The 25,650-nt window shown below is 39.3% G+C and overlaps 1 protein-coding gene and 1 long non-coding RNA gene across 15 annotated transcripts in view; one reads left to right on the plus strand and one right to left on the minus strand.

Moving 5' to 3' along the window:
- DMD (dystrophin) overlaps window positions 1-25,650 on the plus strand; it is a 2,172,325-nt gene that overhangs the window by 292,818 nt on the left and 1,853,857 nt on the right. The window lies entirely within an intron of this gene.
- The window catches only part of LOC109282877 (uncharacterized), a 49,015-nt gene continuing 31,036 nt past the window's right edge, over window positions 7,672-25,650 (minus strand). For all 6 annotated transcript variants that reach the window (XR_009459116.1, XR_009459118.1, XR_009459120.1 and 3 more), the window contains 2 exons: window positions 23,930-24,052; window positions 7,672-9,194 (listed from right to left, as the gene is read on the minus strand). This is a non-coding gene — a long non-coding RNA (uncharacterized LOC109282877). The remainder of the gene's footprint in view (window positions 9,195-23,929; window positions 24,053-25,650) is intronic.

A 25,650-nucleotide genomic window follows, 5' to 3' on the forward strand; every position in this document is an offset into this window, starting at 1 on the left:
TCCACGTGGCCATGAGCCCTCATGTCTTATGTTGACTGGAGTGTAGGTTTGTAAGTTCCAAAAGCAAAGTCTGGCAATGCTCAAGAAATCCATTCTACTCACAAAGAATAAGCATGCACAGAAAGCTCTTTCCTTGGGAGCACCCCTCCTGGCCTTCACTTCCTGCCCAGCCGCAGATTCTGCAGCCTGCCAGAACCAGCCCCTACTAGTATATCATATCAAATCTACAAGAAACGTATGGATTAGATACTAAGAGGTGATCAAACTGAAAGAATATATGGAAATTAGATGAACTATAATTACTGGGAGATCAGTGCCAGACAAGCAGACAATTGAGCAATTTTTGCTGGGCATATTCCTTTCTTGAGTTATGCATTGAAAAACCAGATCTTTGTTTACAAGTCCTGAATGAATTACTCTCACTCGAGTACTGAATGGTGTACTGAGTACTGGTCAGTCAGGTGCTACTGAATGTCTGTGCTATATAAAATATGATTTCTGTGTATTAAAAAGGGAAGGGAATGCCCTCTCCATTTCATTGAACTACAGATGAGCTTGTATGAGATGTCTTGGAATTGCAAGAATAGATTTAAAGTAAGTTATTACCCCCTTGAAAGTTCTCCCAAATAATTCTTTGCCTGTACTGTTCTGAGAGCTTCCCTCTGCCCTGTACATGGAGCTTAGAGCAAAGTCACTCAGTTCCTTTAAGCAAGGGAGCTAAATTTTCTGCTGAAATTTGAACCAAGTATTTTGTCTAACACTATTACATGTCCAAAAGAGGGAAGATTTTTTTTCCCCCTCAGCACTTGCTGGCATCAGAGACAAGTTTTATGTTAACTATACCCTGGAGAACATTCCAAGTGCAGGTCCTGGTAATGGCTGTATGGATAACAATTTTCCTTCTCTAATGTGCAATAATCTTTTCCTATTTAAGGAGCCTGCTGTGGTCTGGTATCTGCTTCATTTGCAATAACTCAGTTGCTTGTATACTTTCTCCATGCAATACTGAAATATTTATTTACATAATCTCAGAAACAAGTTTTGTTTTTTTTTCCCTTCTGTGGCAGACTGAAATGTATGCCTAGGAAAGGTAAAAGTGTGGTTAGTGTCTAATACATCCTGCAAAAGCATCACTGCATGCATGCCACTGTAGGGGCAACACGTAGAGGGTGCACATGGGTTCACATGCACCCCCTGAGCATGGTGGTGCACCCCCTGCAAAAAGGTGCCACTACTGGCCACAATCCCTGCTGGCCACTACTGACAATGCCAGCGGCGCCTACGGGTGGTCGCCGACCCCTGGTTGGTGCATGCCAACCTCTGTCCCCCCCCCCGCTCCCCCACCCCGCTGCTGACAGTGCTGGTAGCATATGCAGGAGCTCCCCACTCACCGCTGCCATGCTCCTGCCACCACCGCCATGCTCTTGCCACTGGCAGTGCAGGCGTGCCACTGGGGGCATGTGCTGTTCATGTCCCACTGTCTCTCTCCTGACCCTTTCTTCATAGTTAGGTTATTACTGAACCAACCATGGTGGCTTCTGCCATCACTTACCTTGTCCAGATGTACCTTCCTGGACTTCCAGTCATCAGTTAACAAATAGGTCATTTGTTAGTGGTATACATTTTATTTATCTAGTATCCATGATATCACATCTTGTACTTTGTTTTGTTTTTGTCATGTATATTGCTACCTATAATCCCTTACTCTTATAGCCTTATATCCCTATATCCTTTAGGGATATGCATTCTTGCAATTTAATGTCTGTACTAAGAAAAATAGGCTTGTTATCCCTTTGACAAATTTGGGAAAAGTCTAAGAATTGTTTATCCCACTCTTCAACTTGAGTGCTACAGAATTACAGTGTTTTCAAATAAGGCAAATTTGTTTCAGATAAAACCTGCTTCCTGAATCTTTTTCCCTTTGCTCCTCCTATATGTATTTAATCACACTTTCTTCTATATAAATACTGTGGGATGCTAGAGGATGCCTGGAATGCACAGATATTTCAGGAAGTGCTTCAAAAATGTTACTCAATTTTTTTAGGGTCATTTTTTAAAGGTGTTCAACCACTTTTGAAGCACTTGTGCTATGTGCATCCATAACATTTCTGTTTGACTTAATGTGCTGGAAACAGCATGTCTTTCCTGGGCATTAGGAAAGAGCATGAGTCTGATGCACAAAGTTTTTTAATCATATTACTGAGAATCACCATCTCTTGGACTGAAATCCAGGTAGTAAGAGCAAGTTGCTATGTTCTTAACCTTTTTGCCTAAGTTTCTTGTTCCTTATAACAGAAATAATACATACTTTACAGGGATGGTGAAGAACAAATATATATTGTGTGTAAAATAGATGGCAGTTTATAATGATTATGTAAGCAATAAGTACTATAACAATGACTTATACTTCCAGAAACTGCTGTAGAAAGGTGAGCAGAGAGCATAAAATGTACTGCTTGAAAAACATTTCTTCCCTTACAAATAAAAAAGAATAAAGGACATGTCATTTCTTCTCTTGTCATTTGAGGCTTTATTATGAAAAGGAAAAGGTATATATATATATATATATATATATATATATATTAATGATGTTAAAATGAACAGAGCAATAGCTTCTGTATAACAATATGATGTGGAAAGTTCAGAAACCCACTATTGCATTTATATTTAATGCAAAACTTATTTCATAATATTTTTAATGTTAGATACAATATTAATGATTTTTGAAAGCTTTTCCTTAGCCTTCTATCATGAAACTTGACTGGTTGTATCTATTCTATGTAATTTATATATTCCCCAAAGTTAATAAACATCACTCCAAGTAAATATTTGTTTTTAGTGTATTTTTAGCATCTGGAACATACTTTTTCCTAATTATATGAACATGCCACATACTTAAAGAGCCTGAAGCAGATACCTCTGGTCAGTTTCCAGATCTGCTAAAGTGGCTTTAGACAAATAATGCTTAAATGGGCACAAGCTTTTTCTGTGTTGGTGGGTCTCACTTCCTCTCTCCCTTCCCCCCCCACCCCCACCTCTCTTTCTAAATTGCAGTGCTTTCTTACCTCAGAGGTATTGTGACAATAAATCCATTAATTTCTGTGAAATACTCAGATAGATCAATGAGCCCTAAGTAGAAACTTACAGGCAGTAGATATATTGTTGGTATAGTAAAGCATCTTTGTTGCACATTTTCTGAAAGTGTCATATGTTTGTAGTCTTTTTGTACTATTGCATCATGATTACAGTGTTATGGTTCAGGGAATAGATGACTAGCATGATTTGTTTGGTAGTATCATTTGCCATACTATATAGTCAGGGCAAATATTAGACCTGAGGAACAAACACTCTGTTAGACTTCAGCCCAGATCTGAGGAAGGGTATTTTGTGCCCAAAGCCTTGCTTAACATTGCTCCCAACAATATAGTAGTCCAATAAAAGGCATTCCCAAACTAATCTTAATTCTCTCGGTAGCCATTTGGACATTTTTTTCCAGTCTATAAAATGATAAACTTGAGTCTAGAACAGTTCGTGTGAATGCGCATGTGAGGATTTATAAATATCTACAGATGACTTTATAGGCTAGGGACAGACGTTCAGAAAGCCTGGTGCTGAATTGATTCATTCTTTGCAAGTTAGTCTAACCTGGCTAGGCTGAATCAGTTTGTAACTGCATAGGCCTCTCCTCTGGACTGAAAAAAATGAAAGCACATTGCTGCAGTAGCTCAGGTTAGAAGCCGGGGACACTAGAGCAGCCCTCTCTTCCTTCTACAGCATTGATCTGAGGGGGGCAAGTCCAGGCTCCAGCAGGATGCTCTGATTAGCCCAGCAGGGAATTGAAAACAATATTTATCACCCAATTAAGAAAACATCAGAGGGACATTACCAGCTGCTTGTCAATTCTACCTGTTGATTCAACTGTACCTACTGTAGCCAGCATGTGGCCTGTTACCTAATACAGAGACACCTCCTCAGCAAGGCAGAAGGAAGGTGGGAATTTCTGCTTAGCTGGGAGTGTTGAGGGGAGAGAGCTTGCAGTGCTTTCTTGCAGGGAGCATTGCAGGGAGCAGCCTGCAGTCTCTGGAGCTCTGGCCAGGGAGCTGAAGGACCAGCCCTGCTGTGCATCAGAGAGCACCACACAGCCCAGCCCAGCCCAGCCCTGTGAGCATGCCATGGGTGTCTGATTTTATCTTTAACCAGCAAGGGGTCTGGGACAGACGTTGCATAAACTGGTTTGAGCCAAATCAGTTAATTCTGATACTACATTCAGGCAGGTTTATCTCAAACTGTATTCAGCCATTTTCAAACTGGTTTATGTGCACTGAACATCTGTTCTGTTACAGGTTTAAACCAGTTTCTTATCAGTTAAACCAGTTTATGTGTGATGTCTGTCCCTAACCATAAAGATGATGATTTGTGCAGATGATATATAAAAATCTACAAGGAACTGGACTAGATGGCCTTGTGAGGTCCCTTCCAGCCATACTTTCCTATAATCCTACTGGAACTTGCTTTTTGTTGTTGTTGTTTTTTAGTATTAGAAACATAGCTAATTGCAGCCCAAAGATCTACACCCATGTTGCTACAAAGCTGAAGACTGCAATAGATATTCAGAACACAAGCATTTACTTCATTGATGTGAGAGAATACTATTGTATCAGTACAAATAGTCATGTTTGTTCTTTGGAGAATATGCTTCTGATATTATTTAATTTGGAAAAGAGATCATTTGATAGAATTTTTCTAATTTAACCCCCAGAAGTGTCCTCTAGTCATATTTCAGATATTACATCCAGTAGAACAATCATTCATGGAATTTATTCTTTATTTGTTTGTTTATTTTCCACAGTTTGTAGCTTTAAGATGTAAGTTTTCAATTGTTTATCACAACTAAATTCTGAAACCTTTACTTCACCAAGTAAACCTATTGATTTCCATAAGGAATGTGGCAAAGATGTCTGTGACCTGATGTGTGGAAGGAGTTTGGAGGCTAATGAGGCTTATGAAAGCATTAGAACCTTGTCAATTTGACTTTGAGGGCCAAATGGTATAATTGTATTTATTGCAGAAGGATGCCTTGCTTTTCCAGTATTGGAAAACCACAATGCTTGTGCTTCAGTGCTGTGTGGCTTTTTGCTTGATTCAGCAGGCCATTACAAGGCCATAGAAAATAATTTATGTTTTAGAAAATTAAAACAGATTTGACCTGAGTTATCTGAAGTACACCCTTCTGATGGACAGATGGATGAACATTCCTAGTTGGCAGGCATGACAGAAACAATGTTTTATATTAAAATGTCAGCAGTTAACAAAGTTTTTCCTTTTCTGATGTACATATAGCAGTCTGATGTCACTGTTGTAATATATTGACCTTATAATAAATGTGCTTTAAGTGCTATAAAGTGATACACAACTACAGTTGATCCAAAACTGCAATCTTGAATCTACCTTTCCTTGAAGCTTTGGTTCAGAGTGAGGCCTGTAACTGAGTAAGTCTTCACAATAATGAAATACATGTATTCTTGAATCCCCATTATAGCTGCACTAAAATGTTCCAACCATATTTTCATGAAACTTTGGCCCTAGTTGATGTCCTCAAAAACACTGATCTAAGGGGCTTCAGATTTTGGTACCTTTAATATCTCATGTTAGAGACATTATTTTGGTGTTATGGATTCATAATCTAAACCTGATATTATCTTAAATCAGAATCCAGGCTTCTACCTATTCTTATTCTGTGGTTGACTCAAACTGCAGGTTATGTATCAAAGGCATTTCTCTTTGATTGTTTATGGGTCCTGATCCATTGTTTCAGAACTAGTAGAAAGGCATTTAAAAATTATGGGACAGAAAGTTAAAATTAGGATTTCAGTTATTAAAGAAGGGTATGATAAGCTGTGGTATGGCAGTTTGCTGGTTCATCATAGTCTGATGCATAACCATTGAACTGTTAAAAAAAATAACTGAAATAATTAACTAATCCTTTAGAGACTGTAGGCAGCATATTAGTAAATTCAAACTAAGGGGAAATTTCCTGCTAACTTCACTGAATTTAAGATTTGGTGGGTTCTGTCTTGAATATGAGAAGAAGAATAACATGAAAAAATAGTTTGGTGTATTTGTTAATGATATCTAATGTATGCTGTTCTGCTGGGAGCAACACTGTAGAAGAAATCATACAGATCAGATATGTGGTATCCAATTATGGTAATGATCTACAGGGCACAACATCAGATACCCCACAGAACTCTGACCACAAGCAGAGAAACCTTCTGGGCAAATGTAAATTCCTTTCTCCTTGGCCTCTTAGCTATTACAGTGTGGCAGCCATAGTTTCTGCAGTACTCTTTGCTAGCAGCAGTGTAAAAGAACACTTTGACACTATTGATAGAGGTCATAGAACAATGCATTAATATTGCTTGATATTTTTGCAATATTTGAACATTACTACTACTGTCACTGCACCACTGAGGTAGCTGAGTGCCATAATGAAATAATGCCATTCTTACCTATCCCCTGGCCCAAGTTCACTGTGCATGTAATGCAGTGTGTCTTGGCCCATCTAATGGGATAAGAAAGTTAAGTAAGCTTTTCTCAATTCTGTTCTGCTGGTTACCTACACTTGTGCTCACCTTTGTGCCATGCACTCTAGAGGGTACATAATTATCAATGAGAAGGCAGATATAAAATAGGTTTAAAATTAATTCCAAATAGGCCCAATTATAATTAATCATGGCAATACAAAAGTAAAAGTTGAAAAAAGAACCAAGGATTTTACTAGTTAAGCACTAAAAACTATAAAATCCTCTTTGTGTTACTCAAGGTAGACATTTTTACAAGTTCACTAGCAAACTGAGACCTATCCTTAAGGACCAATTCCAAATTCCGTTTTGACCTTTCTGCTATAAAAGGCAATTCCTTGGAGCTTCCAAAGGTACAGTTCATTGATCTTTGGTTAAGAGTTACTATACAAGTAAGTAATAGACCTTCTTACACTCACTTTTATTTTTTCTTGCAAAGCCATTAAAGTCATCTTGACCTTTTTAATAAAAAAAACTGCAAATACAGCTCAGCAAATGTTTCTTGTATTAATTTTGATTGTTCAGTATTCCAGATAAGTAAAGCTTAATCCATGAAGACCATAGTATTTCTTTTTATATTAGCCTTTTTCCTCTTTGATAATTTGTCTCCATTTCTTCTTTATCATCCTTCCTTCTCTCACTCTTAGTCCTCTGTTGCTTGGTCATGCACTTATGACCTGACCAGATCAGAACAGAATTATCTGTATATTTCTGTTGGCTTATTTGAAACAAAAACTAACTCACAAGAATTCAACAGTGTAAAAATTGATTAGATTTTTGCAGTTTCCTGTAGCCCTGGGCAGTTTCTTTAATCCTTTTCTTCTGGTTGGTGACTTAAATCCTGGAGGTCTTTTGTTTGCTTCCCCACAACACTTGAACATTATTGCTTAAACATACACTTATCTATAACTAACTAATCAATATAAAATAGGTATGTAACAACCAGGTGTTATCAATTAGTAGTAAAAGCAACTGTCTCTAGTGGGTTATGGAATAGAGAAAATCCCACACAATTTACTGATTCGTTTTGATGCACTGGCTGGGGGAGTAGTTAGTTGATTGCATGATTTCACAATGATTACACACTTAATTCATACAACACAATTTTATTTTAAAATTCTTTGCTACGTGTATAACACGGCTTAGCTTTAAGAAACACCGCAAACATTAAGAACACAATAATTACATATATCAGAAACAATGCTCCGAATGCACTTCCTTCCCAAACAATGCTATAAGAATTAGTATTACAAAAACAACTACAGTTACAACTCAAAGTTAAATTTGAATCAATACTATTATTTTTTCATAATATACTTACAATCCTAGAATTCCGAGAAGCCAAACACCTAAATATGGTTTCATTCCTCAGTAGTACAATTTAATGGGTTGGCCTCAGTAGTACAGTTCAATGGGCTCGCCTCAGCAATACAATTCAATGGGCTGGCCTCAGCAGTGATAGGACTAAGTCCCCTTCCTTCAGTCCCTTTCAGGTGCTCCGCGGCTTCAGCGTGAACTAAGAGATTCGTGTTCACGGAGAGGGTGGTTCAGGTGATCAGTCTGATCCGGCCTACACTTGCAATTCTTCCTTCATTGTTCTGCAAGTATAGTCACCTCCAATTTGGGAGAGTAAGTTACAGTTTTTATTGAGTGACTTACCGTCTTGGGCTCCTCCTACTCAAACCTGTCATTACCCCCAAATTTGGGCTCGGATCTTACTCAGATTCTTTTGCTTAGTAATTAGTTCCTTTTGTTGATCATTTTAATTACTTTTGGGGAACTTCCATACCACTGCAAGTGACCTTTTCTTACCTATCTGGTCAAAAGGCTCTAGGGTTTGATCTCTCGGAACTCAGGATATTTGCTTAAGGGTCAATTTTCAGGTTCTCTTTGTAAAAGACTTCTAAAGATAAAATTCAAGAGTTAAAACTTTAAGCAAAGTCTGGATCTTCCACATGTAGTCCAAAACAATGACCTATATAAGGAGATAAATCTTATCTTCTTCCTGAAACTGGCTAATGGGCAACCATTACAAACATTCAAACTATTTCATTCAATATGACAGCAACCTGAAATGTTTTCACTATAAGAAACCAAACAAAAATATCTTTCCCTTCATAGCTATTACCTTCCAAAATGCAGGCAGTCCTCAGACTTACGACACAATTGGTTCCTGAAAACCATGTCTTAAGTCTAAACGATGTAACTTGGAACAAATTTTCCTATAGGAAACAATGTTATAAATGCAGGAATGGTTTCTGAACCAAGGCCCAATACACTATTTTGACCAAAAATAACCCAGAATTTTGTACTCAATCAATTGTAGATGAGTAATATAGCTACATTATTGTATTTATGTTGTAAATAGCAATCATTGATTTGGAAGGACTTCTTTGAGGTGACTTTGCTGAACTTTTTGAAGGGCTCTTGTTTGAAGTTTTTGAAGGGTTCTTGTCTGGAGTCTTCTCAGGAGTCTTGGTGCAGGTTTTTCTGGAGTTTCATCTGCTTTCTTAAAGAAAGTGTCCAGGAAAGTTTGGACAGATGTTTTCCAGGGAGATGGGTGTGGAGTCACGTCGAATCAAGCATTGTAAATCTGAAACTGACCTCAGAAATCTGAAACAGAGTGTCAATTTATACACTTTGTAAATGAGAAACGTTGCAAGTCAAGGACTGCCTGTACTGTACTTAAAAGTTTTGTTTTCCTCTCCGTTCTCCCCTGTCTCCCACTGCCCCTTATTTTCAGGGTGAAAAAATCAAGTCACCTTGTAAGATTATTTCATATTCTACCCTCATGTCCTAGAAATTACACAAAACAAATAGACAAAGACCATGTATTACTGTATTGTAACATGCAACACTTTACTTATGCCTTTGGGAAAAATTAGTTGTGTGGATATATAGACTAGTATTAAAGGTAGAAGCTAGATATCTATTGCTGTCAGGGTATCCATTATTATTCCAGTTTCTGTTTTCTTTCCCCAAAGGAGAGATATAGGGTTTTCTTGTGTGACAGAATAAGATGTCACTTGAAAACAACACTTCATAGGTCATTTGTTTATTGTTCTTGTTAAAATGAGTTCTCCAACACTCCAGTCAAGCAAAATTGATAATTCAGGCACCAAAACAAAGGCACAGCCATCAACTATTATAGTAGTACAGGACCTTTGAGATCTATAAAATTCCTCTGCTGATGTAAAATGCTATAATTCTTTTGACTGCAATAGAGGATCTGTCCCAGTCTTTGATCCCTTCTTAAGTTTTCTTTTTCCCTTTGTGGATAAAAACATTGTATTAAATTTTTAGTAACCGAGTACATGTACTATATATAAAAAGTAACTAATGACCTTTTAAATAGTTACCAGTAGACAATTTTTAACTCAATATAATAGGTTCAAACTATTTGGATATATGGGCTTCAGTACACTGTGAAGCATTCCAAAGCCCACAAGGACATTTAGCATGAATTACCACAGTGTTTTCATCTGTAGTAGCTTTCAACTCTTTTAATGTAGTATTTGAATTCTAATCTGCCGCCTTATAGCATGCAGTAACAATAAGGAGCATTTGCAAAGCACTTTTTTGGGCAATACACCAGAAAACATTGCAGCCAACCAAAATAAAGTACATGACACTGAATTTACCAAGTTCATATTATGGGCTAAAAGAGTATATTGCAAATGACTACAGTTTTATATTTTGTTTCACAAAGTTCATCTTCTGCATTCAATTCAAAATTGAAGTTTCTAGCTATACGTTTAAGCAGGAGTAAAGATCTGTTCCATCACAGTGTAGTATGAAACCAACTTCATACTCAGTAGTACTTGATTCTGGAGAATCACTTCTGTGGACATAAAGAAGTGCAGTTTTCATTTGGAATGAGAGTTTTCCTAGATGGTACCCAGACAATAATATAGGACAGAAATTGCATCCCATTAGAAAAGTTCCAAAAACCTGAAGATATGTTTTTATGGGGTAGCTTAATATTGGAGTGAAAAGTGTGCTGCTTCTTTCCAAAAGCAATTGTGCTGTATACAGGTTGTCCATATTCAACAATAATGAGGATGTGTTCTAGAAGTATAGCACACAGTGCTTCTTTGGGTAAGGGATCTGGAAAAAATATCAAATAGCTTAAATAACATTGGGGGAGCTGGATAATCTTTTACCTGAACTGGATATGGGCTAGCTTCTGGATATTTTTATTTTATATAGCTAGAAGGAGACCACAAATCCAGGGGATCTCAAGCCTGATATATATAACAGGGTAGCAAGCATACAGTTGCTTATCAACATGTAACAAATTCTGGCTAAAAAGAAAAAGGTTTCAAATTTGGAAATTTACCCTTGAAGTGAGAAATGGACAGTTTAACTTCCCTGCTGAAGTGATGCATGTTAGAGAATTGTAGAGTAAACTATGCTTGAAGTGACTGCTTGACATAAAAATAACAGCTGAGACTCTTGAAAGAATAAATGGATTGAATGCCAATCTTACTGAATCTACCAGTGGTTGTGATGAATATTCAAAGTATCACATGCAGGTGTGCAAGCGCCAATATATCACAGAGCAGTGAATGCACTTTTTAAATGAATAAATTCATGGCTCGGGTAGAAGTATGATGCATGCACAGGCGCACACACTCGTTCCAACAATAGCATGAGTACCATGGAACATACAGAATTCCATTGTGCCCATAGGGTACAACCCTTTACAGCCCTTTTCAAAGACTCAGCCAGAGATAGTCCAATAGGAATCCTTGAAGTTAACCATGAGGAAAGTTTCTGCACTATCCTTTCTCTTATGGCCCCTTTCATTTGGAAGACCCCCTTCTCTTTGGCAAGTGTATTACTGGCAGGGAGAACTTGTGGTCAAGCACCCTGTTATGCCAAGCCTCACATACTTTTTGAAAACATGTTGAAGTTCTGTCAGTGGTGTAACTAGGGCAGGGTGACCAGGGCAGCTGCCCCAGGTGCTGACTTGAGGTGAGGGGACCAATTACTGTCACAGCCATGGAACTGTGCCAGTGGCATGGAGGCAACCAAAAGTTTCCACTCCCTCTGTGTGTGGCAGCTGTCCCTGGCACCTGGCTGTGTTGCTACACCTCTGGATTCTGTATGTCCTCCTCTTCTCTTCTTAGAAAGATACAGGGAAGAAGGTTACTCCTAGCCTGTAATTAATGTTGGGGAACTTCCAAATATCTATTGCTTCTAAATACTGAACACTGTGTGCTTAGATTTTGGGTAAATATTTGTGGGTTTTTATACATGTGCTCCAGGAGGTGGGGGAGAGGCACTTTAATTCATAGATTCATAGATGTTAGGAGCTGGAAGGAACCTCACAAGATCATGAGGTCCATACCACCTGCACTTGGGCAGGAAAGACTGCTGGGGTCAGGTCATCAGCAAGGTGAGCATCCAGGTGATTTTTGAAGATTTCCAGAGTAGGTGCTGGGCCCTGGGCACTTAAATAGTAAAGAACCTCTGAGAGCCGCTCTAATTAAAATACCCAGAGCGTTACATGTCTGCTTGCTGAAAAATGGCAGTGGGGGTGCTTTAACTAAAAGCTCATTCAATGAGCTTTTAGTTAAAGTGCCCCTGCTGCCATTTTTCAGCTCAGGCACACTGATACTCGTGACACTGGAGTTTGCTGGAGCGCGGTAATTACCATGCTCCAGCAGACTCAATTAATGGAGTCTTCTCCAATGCGCTGTAATTACAGTGTGTCAGAGCAGCCTCAATGCATGTGTATAGGCACCCTGTGAATTGACTAATACAGTAGTTTACTCTTAAAAACTATTCCTAAAAGAACCTAATCAGCTTGAAAGTAGCATTTCTATCCAGACGCTTTGTTTATCTTCCTAGTTGGATCCCAAATTAATTTAAAGCTGCTTTATATGAGTCTGGCTTTGTAAAAGAGATTTATGGCATTTACAGTTATTTTAAGCTGCTTTATATTGCTAGAGTAGTGTAAAATTGTTTTGCTGTAAATGATAATCAGGCCCTCTCTCTATTTTTAAAAATAACCCATAAGATTACTAGAGAGAAAAATGTGGTTTTTTTTTTTCTGTTTTCCTTTTCTAGTATACTTACTTTGTGCATTAGAGGGTGGTTGATGTAGAGTCATTTTTACTACATATTTCATCATTTGTATCCTTCATTCACCATCATAAGTGAATTGCTCCCACATACTGCCTTGGGGGAAGGTCAGACACATCCTCATCCTCACAACCAGAAAAAGACAGATTACCAGTAATAGTAGCAGAAGAGGCAACCAGTAGCAGTATGCTCAGAGAAAGGGGAAAAGTGGGCCATTCACATGTTTGTTTTGGCAATTTACAATCTAATTTACTTTAAAAATGCTCTTATCAACACAACAGCAGAGGAGAGAATTATTTTTCTCTGTATTTAAAAAAAATAAATCTGTACATACTATTAAAGGGTGCTTTTTCTTTTAAAAAAGTAAAATAAAATAATTGAATTAAATTTCTTTTAAAAACTACTTATACATTTTCCTGCAAGACTTTTTAGGATGCAAGTTATACCTAGTCTTGCCATATTGCTGTCCAGCTGTTTATCTTTCTATTACATTAAATCTATTTTTTTCCTTCTTTTTTTTCCATAACGAAGGTTGAGTGATTTTTTTTTGAAAATGAGAAAGTGTTGTATTCATTGACATGATTTGAGCAAGTCATGCTATGCATGAATATGAATATGAATCTTAAGATTCTCTTTAAGATTTTGCAGCAGTTTTATCAGAATCCCTTCAGTCCAAATTTAGACCTTTCTAAAGCAGAGACTTCCAATTCCTATGAATTGTGCCAGATGGCACTGGAATTTTGTGATGCGTTCAGGTGATACAAGGATCAGAAATTCAGTAATTTCCTAATCTCCAATGACCTTGGCTGCATACAGGTATTACATTTGTGCCAGGAGAAGAGGCTTTCACTTGGTGCAGCCATCCAAGGGCTTTCTTGTGGAAGAAAAATGTGAGTTGTCAGGGAGCCTTGTGGGAACCCCTGCCCTCTGTTCTGCCAATCAGCTGATTGATGGGACAGAAGGGGCCATTGTTTCAGTAGCCAGAACCCTCCCAAAGCCCTGGGAGGGTTCCCACAATGGGAGAAGAACCCCTCTCCCTGTGCACTCCTCTAGTTCAACCTGAAGAGTGGGCAGGCAGGACAGGCAAGGGAGAGACAGGCATACGTGGGGCTGGAGCCCTCTCAGGAGCTCTGGGACACTTCCAAATCCTGCTTCTCCGCACCCTGGTTTCTGGCCTCCAAGCTTTAAGTGCTTCCCCCACCTCCAGCCAGGTGGCAAAAGCAGGGATTACAAAGGTTCAGGAAGGCTATCCTGCCCTAGTTCTGGGACCCTTGGGCTTCAAATCCTACCCTCACAACCCTGCAGGCCACCTAGGCCACATGAGAGGCAATTTGAAATGTGGTTGGGGGCTGCCCCTTTCCCAGGCCAAATAATGAACTCCCTTAAGGGTAAGGGTGGCCCAGGGAGTCAGTCCTCTAGTAACCCCTGGATGGAGAACTCACTTCTGTAGCTCTCCAGCCAGTGGGTTGGAGCACATATACGCTCCTGCTGCAAGGCTTAGTTTTCTAGAAATGAGTGCTTGTTCATGGCCCTAGATTAGAATCTGATTCTTTGTAAGTGAAAGATTATTGTATTGAGTCATCTAGCCCCAAATCATCAGTGTGTTCCATATGGTCCTTTCTATATAGGTTTTATATTAGAATGACTTTCCTTAAAAGCTTTTTGTGCACACCCAGGAAGAGAACAAGGTACAGTAATTTTTCTGTGTTGCCTTCTTGTCAAAAAGGGTGAGTAGGCAAGTGACCTCTTTTTAAGTGCAATATGAAAGGCCCATATTTTATAGCAATGGACTTCTTATTGTTAATAAACCCACTATTTCCTATAGAAGAGGTGCTAGCTGGCTATGTATAATCAGTACACTAAAGAACAACAATTACACCAGAAAAATGCTGTACTGTATGTGCCTAGACATGTTGATTTCGATCATTTAATATTTAAGGTATGTTAATTATCCACAACCTAATAACTTATTTTATTCCACTTGATATCAAGTATGGCTTTGCTTGTGTTTCACTTTAACTGTTGTATTGGGGGGAGGGTTGTTTTGGAATCCAAAACATAAGGTAGATTAAATTTAACCCAAATAAATCATATGCGCTTTACAAATACATGTGTTAAATTCCATTCCACATATCTGAATTGGCAAATATATTTTTTTATACCTAATATTTATTAGGTACAAGTAATATTATAAAATATGCAGTGGCCTTGTTGTTTAAAAAAAAAACCCTCTGTAGAACTGTAAAAATCTACAGAGCTAGCAAATATTTTACAAGTTAAGTTGATCAGTAACACTGTTTAAGTAACAAAATAGTAGTAAGACTAGATACTATATTTACCTGAATCTAAGGCAACCCTGAATTTAAGATGACCCCCCCCAATAATTAGATTCTATACATGAAAAATGTATAAATTTGTTATCATTCCCCACATATCAAATCTGATTGTTGGAGGGGCATCTTAAAGGAATCCCAAACACTCCTGCAGTAGGGAAGAAGTTGCAGGGAGGGCAGGGAAGGAGACGGGTTATAGCAGTAGACAATGTAGACATGTTGGGTGGCAGACAGTGGGGAGGAGACAGTGGAGGGACAGATAGCTTGCCATCTACCATCTATCCTGTCCCTCCCTTGTGCCTGCCCCCCACACTGCCCACAGCCTCTGCCCCCTGCCTTCCCTTCTCCCCCCATCTCCGTTACCCTTGCTACAGTGCTGGCAGGAGCTGTCCCCTCTCCAGCTTGCAGCACAAAGCAAGGACCCAGCCTGACTCTGTAGCAGTAGTGTGTGGCTGAGGTCATGCTCCAGGCTGCAGTGGAGATAGACCCTGACAGTGTCAGAGCAAAGGTAAGTGGAGGAAGGGCAGCAGGGTGCAAAAGCTGTGAAGGTAGGGGGTAGGTGAAAATGAGGGGGGAAGAGGGGTTTAGGGGCCTGAGATTGTGGGGGGGGGGGAGGTGGGGGCAGGCTGTGGCTGCAGCTCTGGCTCCAGTCTTGACAGTAGCTGCCTGCCCCCTAGCTGTCTTATACTCAATTCTAAGATGAGGGGTACCCCCTTATTGTAAAAGGGAGGGGGGAAAATTGTCTTGGAATCAAGTACATGTAGTATGACAAGGAATATTACTTTGTACTGTAATTTAGCCTTAATTTTGTACTGTATAAATGATCATTTGCTTTTATTATTAATATTTTTTACCAAGCAGTAACTAAGTGATGTTTTGCACTCCTTACTTAAATTTAAACCTTTACACTTTACCTGGACTATTTTCAGCACTAAGTGAAAATAGAAAATTATTCCATCCCATGTTTTCTGCTTAAGATTAATTATGAATTTAGCATGTAAATTTTGTTTAATTAGCATTAAAAAAAATCCAAATTATACTAATTAAAATGACTGTGGAAGTCTGATTTACACTCAAAGGAGGCATGAGAGCCACATTTATGTCTTGCTCTTCCTTTTCCTCCATCTTTCAAATACTCACAAAATTAATTTGAGCCAGTTTGGATATTCAACTTCAACATTGTTGTGTGGCTTGAAAACTGACAGAAAGAAGGTAAATGAAAGGTAATGACAAAATATCCTTCTGGCAAGGAAGTAACTAATGAAGTACTGTAGGTTTCTATTTTAGGCTCAGTTTGATGTTAACTTCATTAATGATTCAGCCCATAGTATTAACAGGCCCTTAGAAAAAGAATATTGTCTGGATGATATTAAATTGGAAGTGGTGATAATCAGCAGTTGACTAAGAAATGCAAGGCTAGAAAAATATGGCAAGGGAATAACAAAGGTATTTTAGCTTGGAAAAATGCAAAAATGATGCATCTCAGGGGAAATAATCCAGAGTGCAGACATTCAGTAGGTGGGGGAAAATTGAGAAACAATATTATTGAAATTTGCACTGTTGTTATTAAAACATCAAATTTTACTGAGACCGAATACACTGTGATATTACCTGCATCTCAGATACTAGCATGCAGTACCTGAGCATGTGGTTCACATACAGAGCACTTTTAAAAGCTGCAGAAGTAACAGTGGACTTCAGATTTACAGTCTTGGAAAATGTGAATTTTCAATCTAGGGCTAAATGGGAAAAAATAGACTACTATAGTTTTAAGCTTGATATTCAGTCATAAACACAGTGGACAATGGAGATAATGGTCATCCCTCTGTGGACTATAGGTATCCATTTGTTTTGAAAATATTGTGAATATATGTTTGCTTCATCACATTGGCAAGATAAGACTGTTTAGAGAATAAGCAAGACATGTACATTTAAAAAATGACTTATGATGCAAGAGTTAAACATTTAAAAATTGCATATAGCAATATTATTTCAACATTTTGATAGTGATATTAGGAACCTGTAACAATACGAACCTAAGAATAAAATACTTCAGATGAATAGCAAGGCAGGAAGGCATGAAGGAGGATCCTGATGATGATACTAGGCTGTAGAAAGTTCCCCAAAAGAAAGGTGGAAAGCTCCATTCCTTGTGACTTTTGAATTAGACCTGACAAAACACTTGTACTATATAGGGAGCAGTCCTGCAATGTCAGGAAGATAACGGGATGGCCAAATAGGTCTTTTCCATCTATGAGTTTATGGTTCATTTCTTCTTGTCACTGATAAGGACTGTGGGGCCAAATTGTGCTGTCAGTTTTACAAGCATAAATCCAGTCAAATTCCACTCATTCCCCCACATGAGCAGAATCCAGTTGCTGCACTATATCTCTCATTCTCTTTTCTTTCCATTGAAAACCCAGTCTTCTCCATTGCATCCTCTCATTTATTTGTTCTCTTCTTTCTCTCCTCTTTTCTCCACCTGTTCACTCATTCTTCTTCCCTTTTCCATCCCTTGACTTCAGTCTGCAAAAGAAGCCTCATGACAATTTATTATACTGTGCCACTTTGCTGATAGGTGTCAAATAAAAGGCAGAATCATGTTTTATCTGTCAGGATCATCTACCATGACATCTGTCCTAGACATCACAGGTGTGTAAATTAAGTGTCTCTCTCAATTTTTGGGGGTTCTTGTTAAGTAGCATTAACAGGAAAGCAAGACATTGGGGTCAGTGACTATCTGTCATGATGTCTTTGTAACTGACCCACAATAGAAGAGGAAAAATCAGGAAATAAAAGACTAACTTTCAGTAGCCTCACTTGAGAACCCAACATTTCTTTATTATATCCTCCTTAGGTTTCATCGTATGCTCCTTCTACCCCCAAATGTTGGCTCTTTTCTTTTTTCTTTTTGTCTTTCTTTTCTTTTCTCTTCTTTTCTTTTTCTTTTCTCTCTTTTCACTACTCTTCTCATTCTCTGCTTTTAACTCTTATGCTACTTTCACTTTCCTTTCACAATTTTTGTTTTTCTTTGTTTTGTGGTTTGTGTGTTCTGTCCACATTTTTCTATCCAGTTCACTTCAGAGGGAGTTGTGTTCCTGAGCATAGGAGTCAAGCTCCTTACTATTATATTTTTAAATCTTATCTAGGATGAACATGATGGAAATAATCTGTTCTGTTTACCTGTTCCTGAAACATGCTCCATTATTTTCAGTCTGCACGTGTTTCAGGTCTAGCAGCATGGGATGGAACACCCATCAGGCACTGCTGAAATAGGCTATCAGGCATCAGGCACAAGATTAAATGGAGCTTCTTCACAGCAGGCAAAGTACACAATACAGCCAGTTATCTCATGATTGCGGTCAAGTTGTATGTTATACATGTCCATATAAAGCACACTTAAAACATGAGCATTCCTGTTAATGCTCACTACTTCATGCTATATGCCCTCAGAAGCTATTTAGATATTCAGTTTCTCCAGGGAGAGGCTCTGCTTCCTTAGGAGAAACCACAAGTATAGAGACTTTCATAATTTTTCTTCCAGAGTAAAATAGCCACTCAGGGTGAAAAATTACTTGGGAACAATTGAAGTGGCTTTGTTGGCTCTAGATTTAGGACCCAGGTGCCTTGTTCTGAGGGGAAGGGGGACCCACGGGACCAACTCACAGACCAATCACAACCTTTCCAGTTGATGATAGGCAAATTTATTGATACACAGTGATAACAGAAAAGAAACAATACAAAGAATCAAGCAATTCTATATATCTACCAATTCTAGGGCTGTTATCAGAGTCAAGAAATATCTGGCCAAGACTCAGACTTCACTTGAAGGCTCTCTCTCTTGGGTATCACATGCCAGCAGCCTGGGGGTGGGATGCCAAGGCCCATGCTTTCTCTCCCGTGGGGTGGATGAGATTAGCTGGTGGTATGCCCTCTGTCCATGGTGGCTTCAGGGACCCCTCCCAGGAAACAGGGACAGAGATCCCTCTCAGGGAAGAGGACGGAGAGAAGGAGGACCCAGACAGAAGACACTTTGTTACTTTCTAGTCTCTGCTTTTGTATTTTCTTTCCCACCTGATGACTCCTGGTGACTCTTCAGCCATGGCTGTCACTGATTGGACTCTCTCTGTATTGATCACACTGTGTTCTGTTCTGTCAGCATATTCCAAGGCCATCACATGCACATCCTTCCTAAAACAGAATTTCAGGTCCCCCTCTTTGGCCTTGTAAGCTGGTGCCACCTTATTTCTTGTTATGGAACAGTGTGGTACATGCCCTCTGTTTCTTAGACTGTGTCTCCTCCTTTGTTAGACAGCCTGTCTACTTCTGAAGGCTGAGAAACTGTGTATGTGAGACCCAGGCTCTTAGAAATCAACTAACCCCTGCTGCCCATCCCTAACCATTCTAATATATATATATATATATATATATGTGCCAATTCCCAAAAAGCAAACCTTTAAATACCATTCTTAAGCCATCGACTTCTGGGAGAATATCTATCAAGAGACTGAGCACCTGAACAGGCAGCAGCCACAGAGCTGACCTCCCAAATCCCAGGGAGCTATACTCTCTTTTTCTTTCGATCCCTTAGGGCCAAGGAAAGCAGTTCCTAGCCAAGTTGGGAGCAGATCACACTGCCTGAGTGCTTTGGGCTGGAAAAGTCCAGTGCTGAAGCACCTAGGAGCTGTGTTCTGCTCCTGGCTTTTTCAGTGGCTTGGGAATCCACTCAGAAAAGATCTGACCCAGCCAACCCACACCTCTACCCAGGTAACCCCAGCCCCAACTGTAGCACTTAGGTGCTTGGAAGTGCAGGTCCCTACCTAGCTGTACCTGGGATAAAACATGGTGCCAGGAGTTCAGGGTAGAGAGCTCTGTGCACAGAACAACCACCCTCCCACCCCCTCCCTCCCCTCATGAGGCAACTCCCTGCTCCCCTTTCCTGATCTAGCAGACCCCCACACCCTGCTGGGACTGCAGCATTTTTTTCTGGAAAGCACAGCTCCATCACGAGAGAGAGGAGAAGAGCTCTGAATCTCTTCTGTCAAAGCCTCATTGGAGAGGGAGGGGAGGGGAGATTTTGAGCCAGAGCTCCTCAGGGGTGTGGTCCCCTGAGGCAGCAAGCCAATCAATGCTGACTTGTACCCTTGCTTATGTCACTGTTGCCAGGCAGAAAAAGAAGCCTGAAAAACTTGTTATGATGCATGATCTTGGATTCTCTGCTTGAACTTCTGCACAGGTAAACTTTTCTCTCAAGAAAACACACCAGGGAGAGTTGTCCCGGATGACTTAAATGCACGTATGTATCCTGAGTGTCTCAAAGTTACACTGCTTCAAGCAAGGTTTAACTCTGGGCTGTGCTGCTTAGTCTGTATTATGATTATTGGTTATGCATAGGGGGTGCATGTTGGTGCACGTTCACCCTCTGAGATTTGCTGTGCACCCCCTGGAAGTGCCAGCTGCAAAACTGGAAGTGCCAGAGGAAGTGTACTTCTGTTTCCACTAGTGGTGGTTTTGCGCTTGGCCACTGGGGTACCACTCCACCCACCCTCTGGTCTGTGATCGGCTACAGGGGACCCCCACCCCCGTCGGCAATGTGGTGGCCCCCAGACTTGACAGGCACCAGTTGCCCATGATTAGAGTATAACTTCTGTCTGCTCCATGGGGATCAAATGAGCAATTTGCAGTCCTCCAGCATCCAAGGATATACTGTTCCTGCCCCTTCACCCTGCATCATTCAGAGCATGGGTAGAGCTAAGGTGTCCTGACTCCTAGTCACACTCCTGCTTGCCAGCCCTCTAATGGTAAGTAGAAGCTGTGTAGGTAAGCAATGGTATTAATCCTTAACATTAAACTGCTCGCAACATGTTCTACCATTAAAAGAGCTTCATATCCCACAGTATTGGTATGGCCTCAGTGTAACATGTAATATCACCCTTTGATATTGCAAAAATCTTAACTTTAACTTCATTAGATGTAGCTCAAGGGTGTTAAATGTAATGTATAGTGTTAATTTAAAATTTCATAACTATCACTTTAGCTTTAAAAAAATAGGTTGAGAAACAAAAATAAGCACTTCAATAGAAATATTTGAGACATTCATGTAATTGTCAGAGGACTTAGCTGAGAAAATACAATGGGTCTTTTTTCTTTTCCTTGGTAGATTGCCCAAAGGTGCCAGTCCAATGGAGAGCAAAATCATTGGTTTCAAACCAATTGGGTAAAAGTGCATTTCACTTTCAGACTTAGGCTAGGTCACAGAATATAAGACTTAAGATATTGATGACAGTTATGTGTATTGTTTATTACATTCAGAGCCACACTAGGGACATTACTTTGTATAGAAGAAAGAGGTCAAGGTCTATGACTTGCAGTGATTGATTGTAAGAAACTCAGTGAAGTTATAAGGGTCACACTGTAGAGATGACACAGAATCCCACTGACAAAAACACTGTGTGCTTATAAATATTTGCTTGCAAGACCAGGTCCGAAATATCAATGTGAGGATGGGAGATTGAATGAATATACTTTGTTTAAGGGTGTACCTGACTTCTGCAATTCATTGTTACTGGATATCTTTGTGGATTATAGTTTAGTGTTTAAAAAAATCCTTTCCAGACTGGCATACCTGATCCAGCTCTGTTGAATACACTGGAATCCAGATTCCATTAACTAATAATTTGATCCGACATTTTCTGTTAGGCTAGCGGAGTTAAAATTTTCAAGGTCTATCAAGTTGTCACTCTATGAGATCTAGTGATCTCTAGAGAGTCTAAAAAGAATGTCCTCCTAGGGGTATATTGTATGATTGATCATGTGCATCATAGATGACTTTCCCCTTTCTAGTGCTTTGTGTATGAGAGTATTGTGATCCAGGAATTTTAATGGAAAAATGAAATGGTTTTAAGGTAGAGTGCTTCTGCCTCATTTCCCAAGACTAAATTAATGTCTAATATGCATGATTTACCAATTACTATCTTAATACACAAAGCAATGAATGGCCCTATCCCTTATGTAAGCCAGTATTTCCTATTTGTATCACATACTGTAACATTTATTACATTTGTTAAACAAGTTAGTTGCTTTCCACTGAGACAGGATATTAGACAAGATAAAGTAATTCTTATGCTCCTATATTTTTCTAGAGATTTACATACCCTTAAGAAGCTACATTTTAAGCAGACAATTTTTGCAGCTTATCTTACATTATCCTAGAATGTAAACAGGAGACTAGTGGAACTGGAACACTTTAGATCTTTCACAAGAACATAAGAAGATAAAGTAAAAAATATTATCTGATCACATTTCAGTTGTGCTTGTATGGCCAAAATCCCTACATATCTTGCATATGTACATATCTTGCATATCTACATATCCCTACATACCCTAGTGTTTCTGACTAGTATTTAAATAAGTATTTTTAAACTAAGAGATCAATTTATAGGCATTGTAGTTTTGTAATGGGCAGCATGCTTCATCTCTTACTTTAATGAGTCAGTATATGGATAGAAACACAAATTCAGGCCTTGAACAAAGCTTTGATTTCATCAATTGAAATTGCAGATATGATTTTGACATCTTATTAATTGAGATAATGTCGTTTGCTCTTGCCCTGGTAAATTGCCAGAGGGAATATAATGGAAAGTGAATTAAATGCTCAAAACTTTGTGAAGTCTAAAAAATGGCTATCATAATTTTACATAAAACTAGAATTAAAAAATGCAAAATAATGAGGATATAAATATATTTGTCCTTGGATTTTGATTGTGGAATACAGGGTTTTTAGTAGGGGTGTGCGAAACGGGTCATATTCGATTTGGATTTGGATTCAGCCTGAATTGGGGACAATGCTTTGATTAATTGATTCAGATCACTGTCCCCGATTTGATTGAGCTGAATCTGAATCTAAAAATCCAGTGCTGAGTCAGAGAATCAGCGATTGGGCCATAAACACAGCTTTAAATGTTTTTTTCTACTACCTCGAGGTACCAAGCGTGGCTCGTGAACACTGTGATGCTGGGGCTCATACTTCCGGTTGACTTCTGGGTCCACTGTGCAGCATACAGGGGACCTTCCATGTCCCCCATGACTCAGCAACTTTGGGGACCCCAGGTGACCCCCATGCCCAGGAGGCACCAGTCACTGAGCTGCAGGGGTATGTGTGGGAGGTGGGGGGGGGGACAGTGCGCTCCCCAGCTGACCGAGCACCCAGGGGACTGCCTCCCGTCCCCCGTGCTCCTGTGGGATGCTCCATCTGCCCCACCATCTCAGTATTCACGAGCTGCCTGGTACCTTGAGGTATGTAAAGAGATAATTTAAAGCTTTATCTGTATCCATATTGCTGAATCATTTTTAATCTCTCTGAATCGATTTGGAGGGTTCTGATTCAATTCAAAGAGATTAAAGGGTCTCCTGATTGGATTCGGACTTGGAGATTCAGCCACGTAATCAGGCCGAATCTCCACGAAATCAAATCAGGGACTGAAGCTTTACATAACCCTAGTTTTTAATATTCAGAGATAAGCATAGACCCCACATTTAGGATTCAAGATGCATCATTCCCATGAGAACTAGGATTAGTCCTGGTGGTAGGTCAAAAACTGTTTTTGACATACTTGGAAGATAAAGAAAAATCAGTAGGTCACCCTTTCCAGGGCGCCCTTGATACATTACAGGTATCATGCAATTAACTGTTTAATTATGCAATTACCTTGAGACTAGCTACACTTGCAAAGTAACTATCATACAATAAAAAGCTCCAACCAGCTATAAAATTAGACCTCAAAAATGAGTATTCACTTTATGGCTGATTGCTATACAGTTTTAATTTGCATGTGTAGCAGGCCCCAGCAGCTGTGGGCTCCCAGATGTAGCATGGCAGGAGATATGATTGTGCTGATTGCCCATTAGATCCAATTGTACCTTTACCTGAACATGTAGAGGGGGCATAAGTCTTCCTTATCTTCATCCTTTGTATGTGGCAATAACACATTTTATTTTTTCTAAAGGGAAGTGCAGTTCCAGCAGCAGTAATATCTCCTTCCTCTCTTCCTGTATAAAGAATTAAGAAATAAATAATTGAATATTCTTTATCCATGGCAGAATTTAGGTTATTTTGCTGTGGCTCCACAGACGCAAATTCAAGACCTGCTCTGCTCTGCATGTCAATGACCAACTTGAGTCAGCAGCCCAGCAAATGGTTTCTAGTAATATGGGTCAAGGAGTCAAAGGTAGCCATATAAGATATGATCCATATTTGCACCTTTGTGTAGCTACAGAATCTGGTGTCTTACCCATGCTAATGCAGTAGGCCACTTTTAGCATTTCTTATCCCCTGCCTGTGAAGGTTGGAATCAGGGGTAGGAAAGATTGGGCAGTCCTAGTGCCTGTCCCAGAGGTCTCTTCTGAGTTGGGAAGTGAACAATGGCCAGTTGAGCTGAAAGCTTGGCCCTTTTCTCCGAGGCTTCCAATATATGACACATAGGCAGGATACGGAATATGCTGGGGTCAATCAGCAATGGCCTAAATGGTCTGGAGGCCCCTTGGAAGCATATTTTGTTAAAAGAAAAAAAAGCACTTAGGAAGTGTTTACAAGTGTATCAAACAGGCTTGTGAAAATATTGTCCCACACTTTAGGTGTTCAGGGGCTCCTGATCTTGTATCAGGAAAAAATATGATATTTTTTGCCCTCTCCTTTGTATATCCCATACCTCTCATTTTGTTCCTTCAGGAAGGTTTGGATGTTGTATTGGTTAATTCAACTGTGTTAGTCTCCTTGTTTTATGTAATCTTATTTGCTGCACTGTCTGAGCAAACTGAGAATCATTTCAGATTACAGTAATCCTAGAGAAATTCTAGGTATCCCCAGGGATATACAAATACAGTAGTGCTCTTGACTTTTGTACCGTGCAAAGTTTTCATTCTTTGTACTTAAGTATTTATTGAGAAGTCATGTAATTTGTGGTTCAACATACCTATCATTCAACCTACAAATCTGATAAATAACAAATTTATAGTAGTATTATGTAGCTCCTTGCTATGAAATTAGGGAAGTTGCAGGGAATTTGTAGAGGTTGCTGAAGAATGTCAATAGAAAGTGTAGGGGTGATTTGTAAGTGGGGCTCAGGGGAAAAACAAAAAAATTAAATATGTGAAATATATTGGCTACTCTAAACCTTTCTGAATTTTAAAATCTTATAGCATTTTAAAAATATTTTATAAGCATTAAATAACTAATTCTTAGAATAAGATTGCTGGGTAATTATTGTTCCCATTACAGAGTTGGAGATACTAAACAAAGTATATTGAATATACCCTAAGGACATGGAGGGAATCAGAAGCAGAATGGGGTTCAGAATGCTGAAGATAAGTTTGTTGCTTCTAGTTCTGTATTCAGACTACAAACCTCTCCCAACCGTTCATTTACAGCTTGTTTAACTTAGTATGGCTGGTAGATATTAAGATCAGCACCTTTCGTCTCACTGATGTGAGAAGTAGACTTTTTTTTCTATCAAGGGCAAAGTATTTCATAAGCTTTTTGCTTATGTTGAATACAAGCTAGCCATAATATGTCACCATCATGTTTTCTGTTTTTACCTATTATTTTTCCATCATATAGCTTTATTTGTATGAGCTGGAAATTTCTGTTC

The sequence above is a fragment of the Alligator mississippiensis genome, chromosome 1 (genome assembly GCF_030867095.1).
Source record: "Alligator mississippiensis isolate rAllMis1 chromosome 1, rAllMis1, whole genome shotgun sequence".
Taxonomy (NCBI): domain Eukaryota; kingdom Metazoa; phylum Chordata; order Crocodylia; family Alligatoridae; genus Alligator; species Alligator mississippiensis.